The sequence below is a fragment of the Callorhinus ursinus genome, unplaced genomic scaffold (genome assembly GCF_003265705.2).
Source record: "Callorhinus ursinus isolate GAN/ISIS: 27379988/994484 unplaced genomic scaffold, GSC_fseal_2.0 scaffold51, whole genome shotgun sequence".
NCBI classification, from domain to species: Eukaryota; Metazoa; Chordata; class Mammalia; order Carnivora; family Otariidae; genus Callorhinus; species Callorhinus ursinus.
In genome coordinates, this window is record NW_027397113.1 from 9797015 (window position 1) to 9799068 (window position 2054).

General features: G+C 41.7%; 1 long non-coding RNA gene across 1 annotated transcript; it reads left to right on the forward strand.

The window, feature by feature from the left end:
- The first annotated feature begins 434 nt into the window (after window positions 1-434).
- On the forward strand, window positions 435-1490 carry LOC141370972 (uncharacterized). The gene is made up of 3 exons (XR_012375516.1): window positions 435-498; window positions 1173-1347; window positions 1442-1490. It is a non-coding gene; the product is annotated as an uncharacterized lncRNA (long non-coding RNA).
- The last annotated feature ends 564 nt before the right edge of the window (window positions 1491-2054 follow it).

Sequence of the window (2054 nt, forward strand, 5' to 3'; positions counted from 1 at the left end):
AGCAGCATTTCAACTTTCCTCAGCTCCACATTCACAAAATTTAGAAAGCAAGCACGAAACAAGCCTTTTGAACAGTTATCCCATGAAAAGCTGTGTTTCTAGAGCCCCATAGTTAACCTAGACCTACGACACTGTTTCCCAGCACCAAAGTAGTAGCTCAGAAGTACCGGATGGAAGGAGGGTGGATGGAGGAAAAGAAACCTCGACTTTCGCCCTCAAGGATGCCAATCAATTCCAGTTTTCCCTCTTTGAATTTCTTTTAGTTAGTGAAAGCAGGTACTAATGGAGGTCTTTCATAAAGCAAAGTGGCCTAATGCAAACTTTTGAAACATGGGAGATACCCATATTCCATTGGATCTAGAATAGTTTAATTAAATATCCTGCCTTATATGTGTGTATGAACCTTTTTTATTTTTTTATTTTTTTTTAGGGCTCACGTGGCTATGGAGGTGGGGAAGTCCCGCAGTCCTGCCTGCAAGCTGGAGAACAGGAAACCTGGTAGTGTAATTTCATCTGAATCCAAAGGCCTGAGAATATTAAGAAACAGATTTCGTCTCAAAAACCTGAAAATAGTTGAAAGACAAGTCTCATAAAAACATACCAAGTTTCCAATCATTCCAATCGGAGTGATTCTCAGTAGTCTAGTTTTGAAGCTTCAGGCCAGAACAAATGTTTAAAAATAAGAACCCTTCGTAAAAATCCGAATGTCTAGGGTGTGATCAGTCAGGAATACAGACTATCATTTTTTGCTTCCTTCAGTCCTTGGTGTGTGGCACAAGGGAAACGGACTGAGAGGTCCTCCTAGAGCCACTAAAACAAAAACCTCACAAGGCTAAGAGCCACAGAGCCCTCCGCAAAAGCAAAAACCCTCTTTGAATTTCTATTAGTTAGTGAAAACAGGTACTAATGGAGGTCTTTCATAAAAGCAAAGTGGCCTAATGCAAACTTCTGAAACATGGGAGATACCCGTATTCCATTGGATCTGGAATAGTTTAATTAAATATCCTGCCTTATATGTATGTATGAAGCTTTTTTTTATATGATAACTAGTGTAGTTTCTCTGCTTTGCTTTTAGAAACACAAAAATGATTTGTTTGCTGTCACAAAAACCACTGTCTCTCCAATTCAGATTTTATTTCAGGTAGATAAATTATCTAAATCCTTTACTCTAGACCCTAGAAATGAAGGATAGAAAATAAGGAGAGGAAACCAAGCTGTTCTTGGGGAAAGACATGGGAAGAGGAGCTGGAGAGAAACAGTCAAGGTTTTCTTCTCCAGTACAACCAAGGAAAAAACTGGCGCCCCTCCCACCAGGAGTTTTGGCTTCCCCTCCAGGGACTTCAGCTGGTAAGCTTTTTTCTAGGCTGTAGAAAATTGATATTAAGCTGAGGAATCCACTAAAGGCTGTGACATTTACTTGTTATTTATTAATTTCCCCTAGATTGTGCAGAAGAACTATGTTAAGAGGATGCCTAGTACTGATATCAAGTAAGTACTCCGCCTACGGTTGCTACCTTGTCTTATTTTGTTCTTGCTCCAAATTCAGATCATCTTCCCTGTCACTTCACTACTCTCTTAATATGATGGGATTTTGTTCCATGAGTGAAGACGTGCCTGGAGACAGGTTTGTCAAAGCTCCTCTTCCCTGCTTCACACAGGCTACATATTTGGCGTTTGACAGGTGGTCACGCCATTGTCCATCCATTCAACATTCATCCAGCAGATATTAGTTGAGGGAGTCCTCAGTGCCAGTGGCTGTCTGTGTGAGCAGAATCCTACACGTTTGCCCTACCATGCTACAACTACTCTAGGTTAGTGTCCTACAGGAGCTGCCTTTTACAGGTAATTACCTTATCCAGCCAGTATTTATGAGGTGCCAGCCACGTGCCAGCTATACTGGAGACCAGCGACACATGATGCATAAGATATTGTCCTGGCGCTTAAGCACTGTGTGCAGAGCACTGTGGGAGCACACAGGTGAGAGAAGCCAGTTTAACAAGGGGAAGAACAGGCTTTTCCAGGTGACGTGTAGATGGTACTTTCAAAGAAGAGCC